The sequence below is a fragment of the Arvicanthis niloticus genome, chromosome 3 (genome assembly GCF_011762505.2).
Source record: "Arvicanthis niloticus isolate mArvNil1 chromosome 3, mArvNil1.pat.X, whole genome shotgun sequence".
Lineage (NCBI taxonomy): Eukaryota > Metazoa > Chordata > Mammalia > Rodentia > Muridae > Arvicanthis > Arvicanthis niloticus.
Window position 1 is genome coordinate 67,928,772 of NC_047660.1, and position 15,184 is coordinate 67,943,955.

Below are 15,184 nucleotides of genomic sequence, written 5' to 3' on the forward strand. Positions count from 1 at the left end.
TTGTTGCTAATATTCTTAACCCTAAACCACTCCTGTAGCCATGTTTTATATAGTCTCTGGCCTTTGCTTTCTTTCCTCTACACTACATCCTCTACATGGCCAAGTGCCCAGGAGAGAGGAAATGCTGAGCAGATCTTGGCTGAAAAGCCAGGATTGTCTTTAGGCTGCTCTGCAGGGAGAAGGGAAGAGGGAAAATGTCACTGTTTATGAGCATCTGTGTCTCAGGTTCAATTATCTCAAGCCATAGAATACTTAAGGAACAAAAGGAAGTTATTCTCTTGCTTTCTGTTCACACTGCATCTTTGGGTGCTGTTATGTCTGTGTCTCTCCATGCTGGTTAGTTCTCACAAAGTCTAACCAAATTCCTAATAGCAGATATTCACTCCACCTAGTATACAAAGCATTCCTTAGGGAGCTAATCAATACTACTTTGTCTGTCACTTGCTATCAAGGTACACTGATGGCTTCTGCTGTCATCTGAATAATTTGCTGCATTTCTGCCAGCAGTGGGCAGATAAGCTGTTCTGCCATGCATTATCTTTGACAGTCTTAAATAGACACAGTCCAGAACCTACTTCTTGTCAACGTGGCATATTCAATCTTAAAGGACCATGAAAATCAATGTTAAAAAATACAACTGTAGCCATAAACGTAATTGTGAAATTTTCTAAACACTTACTTGGTGATTGTATTTCCAAGTGAGATTAAGAGCATCATTGCTTCACATGGAGAGGTAGGGATAAGGAGACTTTTACTAAGCTATCATAAACATCACCACCAACATAGGCATTCTATTTTATTATTAAGAGTGGTGGAATAACTAAAATGACAGGGACATGAGATCAGTTTGAAAGACTTGAATATCATGTGTTTAAAAACCATGTCAACACAGTTTCAACATTCATGTCCCTCAAACTACAAAGAACAATCTGAAGCATCTATAGCATCTGTCATTTGTGGACTATATGTTTTCCGTCTACTTCATTTTTCACATCTTCAGTGCAGAATCCTGTCCTGGTCAGTTTCCTGCTAGAAGTGGTTGTTTTCATATCAGGCGGTTCTTTCCAATGACCCAATTTAACACCTTATTTCTGTCCTTTGTGGACAATGAACCTCATTTGTCTGGCAAGATCTCTCCTAGTCGGCCTTTACAAGAAACCTGAAAGTAGTTTCACAGACTTTGTTCATTAACAGTAAGCAAATTCAATATGAAAAAAGGAGACTGACCACATACGTCTTAACTGAAAATGAGTTTTTATATTAGAGAATAAACCTAGACTACCCTTGAAGGGTCTCCTTACCTTAAATTTCAAGTAGCACAATTCAGTGCAATGCCCCTCCCACGGTGGCCCACATCTTTAGTGATAGCACTAGAAGCAAAGGCAGGAATATCTCTCTCAGTTTCAGGACAGCCTCATCTACACATCTGTTTTAGGCCAGCCTAGACTACATAGTGAAACCCTATCTCAAGGAAAAAGAGAGAAAGAAAAAGGAAACAAAGACAGAAAAACAAAAATAAAGGGGAAAACACTAAGAAAGAAAATTCACATTCAATTGAATGATAACTTTAAAGCTACTGAATAGGATGAAGCACACCTGATATTCACAAGTGAATTTTTATCTTAGAAGATGGGCTCATCGCCCTCACTTATAGTACCAAGTGCATTTAGCACAGAAAAACTTAGTGCTAAATGCACTTGGTACTATCGTGCATTTAGCACTAAGTTTTATAGTGCTAAATGCACTATAAAACTATAGTGACAGATGACCATAGTGTGAAGGTCCAGCAACAAAGATCCACTATGTACAGTCAGAAGCCTCTCAAGAAAACAAAGGCAAATCCACATTGCCCTAATTGGCCCTGTTGCTGTAGCTACCTTAGACTTAGTGAGCCTTGGGAGTTTTGCAGTCAATATTAAGGCAGCTGCATAACTGTGTGGTTGATTAGTGCAACCAATGTAACAAATTCTACTTTATCTATAAGAGCAAGCCAGGCTGACTTTAAAACTCTACTCTGAACAATAGAAGTAGCATTCTGACTCTATGAGGCTTTTCTTCAGATTCCAAGTCTTTCTAAATGATGTTGTACTAAGAATTTTGCTGTCTTTGGTGCTGCAGCTGCCTGTTCAGAAGATGCTTAGCTGAGAAAGACACAATGGAGCTGAATAGACAACTTGATGCCAAGGAAAAACATAAAAAGGGGGAGGCATGCAATTTCTGACCACATGTATGGTCCTCAGTGAAGAGCTCTTTCAGAACCCTGTGGATGGTTTCTAAACCCTGCCTTAACTCCCCTTAAGTTTGAATGGAAAAGTTCCAAAGGGAAACCATTGGAAGCACTTGAAGCAGCCTTCTTTGCTGCCTTCCCCAAGAAATCTGCTCTTTAATATGATACCCAAAGTTTCTTTCAAGGAAAAAAATGCCTCATCTTGAAAGCCTCAAATTCTTGGGTTTTCCATTTTGCCTGCTCCCTTGCTTAGCCAGGGTTTTTAGCTTCTACATGATTAGCATCTACTTTGGCTAGGCTCTGTCAGTGACCAGGACACACATGATATACCTCAGCACTCCTGACAGTGCTTCTGCCCCATGTTTTTGTATCAAATGCAACAAAGCAGGTAACTGGGTGCTGGATTCAAGAAAAGATGCGGGGCACTTCCAAGCTGTGCCACTGGGTGCTCCATGCTCAGGGAGACCTGTATCACCTAGGGCCTCTGCTCCACTCCTGCCCTTGTGTCATGTTTGCAGAGGCCCGGCTTGATCTCATCTGTGAGCATTCAGCACAGCTGAGCCACAGAGGACATCTGAGGCACCAGCTCATAGGCATCACTGCAGCAGTCCACAGAGTGGTTGCCAACTTCTTTGGCCAAGATGCCAGAGGGAGACTGCTTCACTTTGGTACTCATAATGCTGTGCCTAAGACTAGGGAGTGGCCAGCAGGTAGGTATGCCTGCTCTCTGGACATGATACACTAAACTTGGCCCCTACAGTTTTCACTGGGGGGACTCCTCTCCTGCATGGGGCTGGATCAGATTGGGACCCTGAGCTGGGACCTTTCGAAAGACCCTGATCTCAGCTGCCCCTCTTCACACCCTAGGCTTCTGTTGCAGCTCTCTTTGTTCCTTCAGACAGAACACTGGAGCATTGGTCCAATCTGAATAGTAATTTCTCTGGTTCCTAGTAAAGAAGGGGCACTCAGTTCCCAGCTGCAGAGTGGTCTCTGTGGAAAGAGTGGGTGGCTTGATGGAGCCCCTAAGCAGATTCTTAAAGGAACTTCTCAAGAACTGTTCCTATCACTCAAGTAGATGTGTATTGGTATCTGACTCTGGTCTTTCTGACACAAAGCAAAGTGCTGTGTACTACACAGGAACTCTGAAAAGTACAATGATCACCTGAAAGTTGAAGATTCAGAGTGCAGTTGGTTCAATGACTTAAGGCAGGGATATGCATGCCCACCACCATCCTTGAGCCTCTCAGGGACTCAGTTTCCCTTTTTCATTCTCCTGATTGTAAAGGGGAAAAAGTATCTGAAATCTGATTTCTAGAACAGGTCCCACAGCATTTTCTCTCCATTCTGATTATTATGATCTCCCTTTTTCATGATGGTCATTTTAGTCCCAAGTGAGTGTGAGTGTATGCACATGGATGTGTGTGTGTGTGTGTGTGTGTGTGTGTGTGCATGTATGTCCATGTGTGTTTGTGCGTGTGTGTGTTTGTGGGTGTGTCATGTATTCTCATTATATAAAGTTCTATAGTATGGTAAGGTTCCAGCTAGTACACACACACACACACACACACACACACACACACACACACACAAAATGGGTCAGCTAAACCAAAATTCTGGTAACTAATAAGCCTAAAGAAAACAACCTGAATGGTGGATATTGAACCCAGAGTTCCAAGAGAAATAGAAGAGATAACAAGATACACTCTGGTTACCTCACATCCATGGCCTGACCCATCCACAAACTTTATCTAGTCAAAACTTCTTTAACATTTTTCTGTCTCTGTTTATGTATCTCCTGCCATTACACTTGTAAGTCAGAAAAGCAGAATGTCACTAGCTTGACTCGCTTGACACTCCAATACGTTCTTTCTTTGAAGACAGTTCTTTCTCACAGTAAACTTCTCTCGTGCTTACGGAAATTATATCAGCTGTGCCATAGATAGCAAACAATCTCTTCTGAAATTTGTTTATAAATCCTCTATCCTGTCACAATGGTCAGCCCTACTTTAAACCACTCTAGTTGATACAGTTTTTCTCAAAAGTTTCTATTAGCACATGGCAGTGATATAAATCTGTTCTCGCCACCTCAACATACACAAGAACTGTAGACCAAGAAAAGTGTTCTTTGCACATCAAATCAATACATTTACACATTATGAAGGTAATTGCCTTTTAACAGTTTATATATGTGATATGTTTGGGGTGCAAATATGAATAAATCATGTCTGTACACACACCAACAGCTATTACCAAATAAGGCAATGAGCTCAGAAAAAAAAGTTTGGAGACTGATAGATTTAGCAATCCTCTATTTAGAGAATCCTCATCTTAATTTGAATTCCTGATATCTAATATTTAACACTATGCCTTGGTTATTCAATGGTAAATATGGAACTAGAAAATACTTTAGTATATGTCATGGAGAGATGGATAGTGGCAAAGATCATTCCTACTTTTCCCAGACATTTGATTTCTAGCCCACAAATACCTCACACCCCTTTGTAAATCCAGGATCCAAAGCAAATTTATTTCCTTTGTGACCATCATGGAAGGGAAGTCATACACACACACACACACACACACACACACACACACACACAAATAAAAATAGTATATACTATTCAACACCTAGGTCTGCTTATACTGATGTTAATGAAGTTTATCAGAAATACAAATTTAACTGAGAATCCTGCAAGTCTTTTACTAGATCTGCCAGTATTTGGCTAATACATGGTTCTAGCTGGATAAAATCTTTTGAGTCAGGATGGCGTTAGAACACTCACTCACCTTCAAAAGCAAAATAAACAATAGCTGTTCTAATATCACTCATATGAAAAATTTCGCCAGGAAAAATATGGCATGCAGAATGAGATTATCACTAATACGAGCAGAAAAGGGCTAGAGAAACAACTCAGGATTTAAGAACACTTCTTTCTCTTCCAAAGGATGTGAGCTTGATTTCCAATAACCAAAAATATGCCAGCTCACAGTCATCTGTATGCCAGTATGTCAAAATCTGCTGCCCTCTACTGTCCTCATTGGGCAAAGTATGCATGTAGCAGAAGGTCACCTATAAATTTGGCAAAACGTTTATACAAATAAAATTAATTAATTACAAGCTATTGTAAAGGAGTACAAATACTTCACAGCACATCAGTTCCTTAATGTGATTCTCAGTTGTTGAAACCAGCAGCACAAAATCTCTTTTAGATTCTTGCTCTTGTTGTAAAACAGAATTTGAGAAGGAGGACAAACTGGCCACATAAAAAGAGCAGAAATAGAAGGGTATCCAGAGCCCTTGTTCCTTATGATGAAGAAGCATAAAATTGACTGCCTTAATAGAGGGTTTGGTCTTGGAGACCAAGACGATGCACCAATCTTTAGGTACCACCAAGGAGGAAATACTTAGTATTGATTGATTGAACCTTGTAATCAGCTAAGAGATGCTCCATGTAACCTGGAAGTTAGGATGTGTCTAAGACAGAGACAGTGACAGCTAGCTAAACTTACTGTCACCACTTACCTCTCAGCTCTGTATCCAACAGAAAAGAAAGTGATGTCACTTTGCCTTTGGCTTTCTTATTGATAGAGGAGTTACAGAAGAACTATCTGCGCTGGCTTTCATTGGTCAACTCTTGGCTCTGTGGGCAGTGTAACCCCACTGCCATCAGCTCCTGTTTATCCTCACAATTAGTTATAAGCATCCTGTGGGTATTTAGCCAAAGGCCAATTGTGGTTTATTGTCAATCTAGTTTATATATGTTAGCACTTGAAAATGAGTCACAATGATTTATATTTCTTGGACTCTACCTTGCTTTGATTATTTAAGACACTAGAGTATTACTGAGCACTACCCATGCCACTTGTCCCCGAGGAAGCTGACATACTGACATTCATATGTCTCAAATAGTGCTTGGGTAGCAGATAGCCTCAGTTTTCCTCCTTTTCTCCCTGCCTAATATCACCTATTGGCCACAAATAATTATAAAATGCCTTGATTTCTCCTGCACACACTCCATGGGACTCTGCTAAAATTCACATTCCTGGGGCTAAAGGATGGTTCAGAAGCAAATCATACTGCCTGCTCTTGAGAAGGCCTGTGGTCAATTCTAATCACCCTCATCTCAGCACACAGCTGCCTGTAACTCTGGTTGTCTGGTTCCAGGGCACATGACCTCCTCCTCCTCTTCCTCCTCCTCCTCCTCCTCCTCCTCCTCCTCCTCCTCCTCCTCCTCCTCCTCCTCCTCCTCCTCCTCCTCCTTCCCACAGGCATCAATGACACATGTGGAAAACAGACATACATACAGACAAAAGAACTATACATATAAAATCATATTAAAATTAAATAAATCAAAACATTTAAAACAGTATCCCTATCCATCTGACATCCGTGTGGGAGAAGCTCATATTTTGCACTATGGGAGATGTTCAGTAGAGGTCTCTTCCTAGCAGGTATTCTGATCCCCACAGAAATTGCATCTCTGGTCTTGCAGAGACATAACCAAGAAGTTTTGACAAAGAGCTGTCAGATCTTACTTAGACTTAGTGCTAGTGGTGGTGGAGCATGCTTTTATTGGAGTCTAACTGATTTTCATTTGAAATGGATCCTGCAGCAAGGATGTGAGGCACTGGGACAGAATGAAAAATTAAAACACACACGTGAAAACATTATCTTCAAGGGTTGTATTTAACTAGTTCTCCTTCCAATCCTTCCTTCAGACTGTCTTGGTCTTACGGGAAGTGTAACCATAGAGGAGGGGGAGAAGGTTCCATTTGTAAACTGTGTATTTAAGCCTTTGATCTGTAAGATTGTCTTTCCTTTCTGGCCTTCCCCAATATTGATTCACACGAGCCTTCCAGTTTTTTCCAAAGTATTATTTCCTGACCATTTGACTAATTCTTCAGTGGGAAATTCCAGGTTGCTTTTGATTTTTTAAGTTGAACTTCTGAGCAGTAGTCTTTGGTGTGGAGTAGTATTCAAAGAATATGCTACTGACTCTAATTATGCAATGAAATGAAAACTGATTGTGGTGAGAATAATTGTATAAATAATTGTACCAAAATAGAATCTATTTTGTGCTTTCTCATGGCTTCTTACATCCAAAATCTTCAGAAATCCAAAAATCTTCAGAACATTTGACAGGACCAATCTTGTATTACCATTCTGCTAATAAACTTACAAAATTATTTAGTGTACAGTTTATTAATAAAATAAATAGGTAAATTCTGTCAACTGTTTTCCTTAAACATGCATTTGGAATGATAAATTTTTATACACGAGTTGCTTTTAACTTCAAAACACTAGAATTTGCTGTGTTTTTTTTGTTTTTTTGTTTTGTTTTGTTTTGGTTTTTTTGTTGTTGTTGTTGTTTTGTTTTTCGAGACAGGGTTTCTCTGTATAGCCTTGGCTGTCCTGGAACTCACTCAGTAGACCAGGCTGGCCTTGAACTCAGAAATCCGCCTGCCTCTGCCTCCCAAGTGCTGGGATTAAAGGCGTGCGCCACCACCGCCCGGCGAATTTGCTGTTTATGTATCTACATTTTAAACACTTATTCCAGAATCACCCAGATAAATTCACTGACTTCTCTTTCTTATCCAAAAATCTTTTCATAAGTGAAGGAGCAAAATATTGCATGACTTAAAATTATCTTTTTAAAAAATGCATTATTTAGCCTCTTGTTCTCTGCTGTCTTTAGACTCTGAACTCCTCCATTCAACTGAGGTAAATAGATTTTTGTCCTTTGCATTGAAGAGGCAAGATACAAGAGGGGAGGACTGAGACAGATGCAGAGTAACACAAATGTCTAAAGTAGTGCAGTCCTTAATGAAATCTTTTAAAGATAAACTCTCAAGCTGAAACATTTACATAAAAGAAACCTACATTTTATAGAAATAAATGTATCCATGTGAGATGGGTTATATGCCTTGCTCATCAAAGAGATTGTGCCTTTCATGGAATAGATTCTTTTATTCCAAATGAATTGGTCATCAGAAATAACTATGTCTGTAATGGCAGCCATGACTTATTCTTCACTTATTGAACAATTACGTTGTGTCCATTCCTTTCTTCTTTTTCTTCTCCTCCTTCTCCTTCTTCTTTTTCTCCTCTTTCTTCTTTTTACAAATCAATGATTCTCAGAGTTAATATTTTAAACAAAAACATAAATTATTTATAATTGAAGCAACTGCATACCTGCTGTTTTTTATTGCCGAGGAAGACCATTTTCTTCTATTCAAAAAAAAAGTAGACGTGAATAAATAATTTACTAATAGAGGCAAAACTCATGACCAATAAGTTACTGTGTTTCTCATGTTTCTGAGAAGAAGTCTTAATTGTATCCCAGATTTGTTTGTCCAAAATGCACAATATTCTTTCTTTGACCTATAAATGTTGACATTACAGATATAGGCTCTTAGGCCCTGATCAAAAGATGCTCTTGAAAAGAATATTTGAGACACTAGAATAGAGAAGCAAGAGGGTCAAATATTCTAACTATAGTAGATTTCTGAAACACTGTGAGTTTAAATCTGTGCTATGTTGTGGACTTGATGAAGCACCATTAACTTATAGTAGTTAGGAGTTATGAGATCAGTTACAGACATGGAATGACCTCCAAACAGATTTACTGAATGTGTTTTCTTATCTGCCTTCTGATCAACATTGCTGTGATGGCTACTTTGGTTGTCAACTTGGCTACATCATAAAAATAACTAAAATCAAAAATGGCTGGCCGAATAGGTGGGAGAGGAGATCTTTGGTCCCATGAAGGCTGAATACTGAGTGGGGGGGGGGATTTGAGGGTGGGGAGGTGGGAGCGGGGAGTAGGTGAGGCACACCCTCATAGAAGCAGGAGGAGGGGGGGATGGGATAAGGGGTTCCTGGGTAGTGGGGGGAATGGGGTAAGGGGATAAAATTTGAAATATAAATATTATATCCAATAAAAGAGGGAAAAAAAGAAAAGCTGTTAAAACCAACATCTTTAATAAAATGTCAGCCCTCTAAAAAAATCATCTTGATACTAAAATTTGTTTTGAGAATTGTATATTGCAGAAGACATAGCCTTAGTGTGTTGTGGTAAATCTCTTGCCCATAGGAAGTCCATAGAAGAAAAGACACAAGTCAATAAATATCCAATGAATGCTGCATGCCTAGATTGGGCAGATTTACCATTAAACTACACTATTCCCCGGCTAAGAGAGCTCTTAGCAGAGGAGTTGACAGTTGGTGGAAGCAGAGGGAGTTGGTGGAGCGAGAGAAGACGAAGAAGACCTTGACCTAGGAAACCACATGTTGTTAAGAGCTCTCCTAGCCGGGGAATAGTGTAGTTTAATGGTAAATCTGCCCAATCTAGGCATGCAGCATTCATTGGATATTTATTGACTTGTGTCTTTTCTTCTATGGACTTCCTATGGGCAAGAGATTTACTGCAACATTAGTGTATCTACTCATCAAGCAAGCTGAGCAGGCCTGCTCAAACTTCTGAGGTTCTGGAATTCCATCTGGATGCAGTGAAGACACAGTGTCAGAGGCTTATCAATTCACTCTTCCCCCCACCCCTCTTCTAATATCTCAACACCCGTAATCAGCTTGAAGAAGTTAATGAAGAGTCAGCACCCCTCTTCCCTGGGCTTGGAGACTAAGATTGTAAATATCAGGCTGTCTTTCTAGGGAGAAGTAGTGGTTTGTGAGAATAGGGAGGATTAGCTAGGATTTATTGCATAGCCATAACCTATTGGTAGAAATCTGTACAATTATTGTCAAGATGAAGTTATAATTTCTTAAATGGCACAAATTTACTTTGATTTCAAATTTAAGGTTTTCATTGGTACAAGCTTCTTATTGATATAAAAGTGAGATGAATATTGATACTCTCATAGGCATTGTACCTGTATAACACATTTAGGAATACAAGGCTTAGACCCAGTCCTTCTTTAACTTTTTTAACAGATTTGAGATGGTTAGCCTGTGAGTTAAGGGACTATTTATGGCTTGGAGTTTATTGTTAGGATGTTTTCTATGTTTTATTTAGAAATAGCTGAGAGGAGTTAACAGACAACAGTCCAGATTACCTTACATGGATAGTTGGTTTTTAAAACATCAGAAGTCCACAGAATTGACGTTACAAACATTTCTGTAGTAATGTTCATTTTGATTAGAGACCTGTCTGCTCCTGACAGCTTCCTGTCTTGGATTCTAAGAAGAAACTGAGCATCTTTGGAGTTACTCCAGTTGTGGTGAGACAGCCACTAGGCAAGAATTGCCTCTCTCCATCTGCAGACAAATTACTGTCCAGAAAAGGACACACTTGCAGAATAGTCGACTGATTATATCTGCCTAGACAGAGTAATCAGCCCTTAATAATTCTGCATCACTAAGGTCTGTCAGATGATCCTGGGCCAGAAGGCTGAAGATCAGATGCTCCAATGTTTTGTAGTATAGGGACTGTCCAGGTGTTCAGCGGTCTCTATAAATTGACTAAGTTTTAGAAGCTATGCTTTGTGCTTCCCATAATTTTAGTTAACTCAGCCATTCGGGATTTCTGACAGGGTTGAAAACTTATAGTCTCATAGCCAATCCTGGCTATTTACCTTGAGAGAAAAGATTTGAGTGGATGTTTTTCAGCTGACATTCATTCTAAAGCCAAGGAAAAAGCCAGGTTCAGAACTAAGTGTTTTAGTTAGGAGAGATGACAGAGGTTCTGATTAGTCAACAAAATGATGGACTGGGTATTAGGACTATCTTGTACCTCACTGGTACAAATAGGCATAATTATGCTCTAATTGTATTTTGAGAGAAAAGTTTTATTTTAACAGGAAGGGTGATATGTAGGAGGAGCTAAGGTGGGAGGAATACTGAGAGAAAGAGAAGAAGTAAGGAGAGGAGGAGGAGAAGGAGAGGAGAAGCTAGGTGATGAGAGAGAAAAAGAGAGAGAAAGAGAGGGGGGATATCAAGGCAGATGTTCAGGTGTTTCCACCAGTCAAAGATAGTTTATATATCTAGGTTGAGTATTGGGTTACACTTCTGATTGAGCATTACCAAACATTTTTAAAAAGTGTATAAAGGCAAAAAGGAAAAGGGGGCATAGGATAGGGGTCTTCTGGGAGGGGGGCGGAAATGGGGAAGGGGATGGAATCTGAAATGTAAATAAAATATCCAATAAAAGAAAAAAGAAAAAAATGGCTGGCCCAACCTGTGAGGGATATTTGCTTACTTAAATCATTTGAAGTGAGAACATCTCTTTGTAATCTGGATATTTTGATGGGGGAAGACACAGCTTTAATCCAGATCTTGTAAGGTGGGAAGACCCACATCTAGTCCAGGCCACACCTTCTTCCAGAAGCCTATGTAAGGCCAAGGAAGAAGAAAGCCTCTCTGCTACCACATCCACTCCTTCATAACAATTAAAGCTGACTTCTTTTGGGTTTTAGCATATACTGAAGACCAGCTGAGACATCCAGCTTTGTAGACATAACAACTACTGGATTCTTGGACCTCACATTAATAGGCATCCATCATTGAACTAATTAGTCTATAGCCTATAAATAATTCTAATAAATTTAATAAATAATATATATGTATTTATTGTTTATAGTAAATAAATAGAGAGATACATTCCATGAGTTTTGTTACTCTAAAAACTCCTTATACTATTGCTTATGTAGCTTTCAAAGAATGAAGGTCAAATGTTAACACCAAGCTTAAGATATCTAAAGTCCAAAATTATATTCCACCTGCAGACATCAACTGCATAAGCCAGGTTTGAGAAAGCAACATTTCTGCGGAAATTGTTCTACTCCTATGCTTCTCTAGGTCAGAATAATACCCAAAATGTAAATATCTGTTTACCAAGATTCCAATGAAGAATGGAAATCCCACATAGAAAGTGAGAAAGAGGGACCAAGAAGGCCAGCATGAGCGTCAAGGAGTGATTTTGCCTTAATAGAGACATGAGAAGGGGAGAAGAGCGAGGGAGGAAGGCAGGGAAGGAGAGAGGAGAAGAGATGAAAGAAAAAAGGGAGGGTAGGAGAAAAACAGAGAAAATTCATTCCACAAAATTTTCTTTTTTTCTTTCTTTTTTATCATGTAGCTTCAAATTCTCCTTCAATGTCTAAACACATAAATTTTGGAAAATTGAGTGAGTAAATAATCTTAAAATACATTTGTGTTCCCTAAGCACTACACAATACACAGGAAATCATGCCAGTATGCTTTTCAACAGTGAACTGAGCTCCATAATCAGTCAGTCAGTAAGTGAGTTTTTTTTTAATATTCCAGAGAGTATGCAGTGTAATGCCAATATATGTGAAAGGGTACTGGAACTGATCTGAGAAAAAGAGGTCATCTATTAACAAACATAGTCAATATACTATACAGCATAACATTTCCCATCTTCCTCATTGGTGTTCTCAGAGTGGTTTATCTTTTCAGCACCTCTCTTCATGCTAGTACTGCGAAGAACTATCACATGAAGTATGGTAGACAGTCTAAGTGTATGGAACTGCCTTTCTCCTGAAAAAGAACGGCAGGCTGTTTGAAGGAAGGCACTGTGCTTTAAATAGTCTCACATCTCTAACACCTCCAGCAGCACCCTGACAGCTGCCGTCCACAAAAAGGGGTTGTTGACTAATTATGTCCAGGAGCTCATACCGAAATAGATACTGGATGCTGTAATGCACATCTTTCATAACTGAAATTTGAACTGAAGTCCACTGGCAGAAGAAGGGAAATGTGGCCAACGTCAGAGTGAAGTGTATTAATCCCTTATAAAGGAAGATAGGCTCAGGTGTGAATGGCTCAGTGACATGGGGTTTAATTGATTTTACTCTTACATCCTATGAAAAGAGGATGCATATGTGCGTGACATCTGAAAGCAGAGAACCAAGACAATTTATTTCAAATCCTTTCCTGACCACAAGTCTGTAAATTTTTTAAAATTATTATTTATAAAGTTCATGTTCATTCAGAGAGTAGCCGGGCATGGAACAATATTCCACGTGTAAGACTTTAAAACATTGTTTCTCACCCTTTCTAATGCTGTGACCCTTTAATACAGTTCTTGTTATGGTGATCCCCAACCACAACATTGTTTTGTTGCTATTTCATAACTGTAATTTTGCTACTGTTATGAATCATAATGTAAATATTTGATATCCAGGATATCAGATATGCAACCTCCAAAGAATAACTCAGATATCGAAAACTAGTGCTTTAAAGTGAAGGGCAAAAAAAAAAAAAAAAAAAGTAAAAGTAAAAGAAAAGAAAAGTAAGAAAAGGAAAGGAAAAGAAGGCTTTTTTTTTTTTTAAAGCTGAATTCAGAATTTAAATGCTACCCAGGGTCAAAACCTGTGAAATAGCCAGAGCAATGTTTTGTCTTCATTATTCTTTCTGAAGTCCTGAAACATAAAATAGACATAAGACATAAAATATTTACCTACCAGAATCAGAACAAAGCATTTTTTCCTCTAATTTGTTTACAAAAAACTTAATGTTTAAGGATGAAGGGGAGACTTCCTTTCAAATCAGAATGATTGAAAGCATGTCTCATCCTGAGAAAATCATTTGCTTTGGAACTCATCTAGCATATGAGGCACAAAAGAACAAGTGAATATGTCCCCAGAAAAGTTCCAGTGAAGGTAAATGGGGTGGTCATGTGACAATCTTTCCTTCTCTCTCATTTTGCTTTTAGAAGCTTTCTGTGAGTGGGATTCAGGCAGTGACATGTTTTCTTTGCCTTCTCTTGTAAAAGACACTTTAAGGCACCTACTATTGCAGCTTCTGCTCAGCTGTGATACATTCCCAGCAGTCCCCCTGACAGGAACAAGCACATTTCACTTGCATCAGGTTCTGTTCAGCTCACAAACAAACAAAACTTCATCCCACTGCTGTTTCTTGTTCCCCTGGATTTCCCTGATTTTCTTTTCTTGTGTGCTGCTGAGTTCCTAGATTTAAAGTTGCTGCTGTTAAATGTCTTCTCTAGTGTGTACATTGTTCCTTGTTTCAAAGAGGAATTATTGAGCACTTTGGTCAATTTCAGTGAGCCACTATGTTGAAGGCAACCTTTAGGAGCAGAACAGAGTCTTGCATAATATAATGGATTATTTATCCACACACTTTTATAGACCCATTCTTTTTCCCAACACACAAATACTAGCAACTGGCATCATCTCCTCTCCTTTCTCCATTGGGAAGAAACAAGCAGCAGGAAAGACATGGAAAAAGAAGCAAGTATATTTTGGGGGAGCAGCCGTGAGGATAAGGAACTTTGAGATGGTGCAGTTGGGGACATGGAGACCTAAGAGGCATACTTTCTTTTGCAGAGACTGGAACAAGGTAAAGCTTCAACTTTTACACTCTAGTATAGTCATACTAGTCAATGTAAGAAAGTCTTCCATTCCATGATAGTCAAAAATATGTCATCCTAAATTATCCTTCCAAGTCTGCCTCCCCTTTCCTGCCTCAACTTCTCCTTCACTTCCACCAAGTAAAAGAAGCAGTAAAACTAGGTTTGTGTCATGGGCTGAGATGTGTCCCCTCAAAATTTATATAATTAAATCTCTCTTTTCTTTCTATTTTAGTGAATTGTATTTCTTTTTTAAAAATATTGCTTCCTTTTATTTAATTATTTTTTACACTCGGAGATTTTATTCCCCTCCTGGTTGACCCTCTAACTTCCACATTCCACACCTCCTCCCCACCCCCCTGTCTCCCACCTCACCCCACCCTCACCCACCAGACCTCTAAACTCCCTGGGGCCTCCAGTCTCTTGAGGGTTAGGTGCATCTTCTCTGACTGAACCCAAACCAGGCAGTCTTCTGCTGTTTATGTGTTAGGGGCCTAATATCAGCTGGTGTATGCTGCCTAGATGGTGGTTCAGTGTCTGAGAGATCTCGAGGGTCCCTGCTGGTCCTCCTACAGAGTCGCTCTCCTCCTCAGCTTCTTCTAGCTTCTCCCTAATT